This window comes from Setaria italica, chromosome III (genome assembly GCF_000263155.2).
Source record: "Setaria italica strain Yugu1 chromosome III, Setaria_italica_v2.0, whole genome shotgun sequence".
Classification (NCBI taxonomy): Eukaryota; Viridiplantae; Streptophyta; class Magnoliopsida; order Poales; family Poaceae; genus Setaria; species Setaria italica.
In genome coordinates, this window is record NC_028452.1 from 24,981,221 (window position 1) to 24,981,530 (window position 310).

Consider the following 310-nt stretch of genomic DNA (forward strand, 5'->3'; position numbering starts at 1 on the left):
CGCTTCTCCTCCTCTTTTCAGGCTCGGAGAGGGGCTAGGCCGCGAGGGCCGTCAGGGTGGGCCACTATTCACTGCACGCGGGCCCCTTAGGGTGCGTTTGGTTGCGAGGACGAAGTGGGACGGGACGGGACGATCCCACTTCGTCCCGCGTTTGGTTGGAGGACAGGTGGGACGGGGACATCCCTACGAGGGAATATACCCTCCAGATGCGGGATGCCCCCGTCCCACCAAAACGAGCGGACGGGGGCATCCCACTTCGCCCCCGTCACGCGCCGTCTGTCCACGCGGGCGGGCGCGGGCGAGCGCCGGC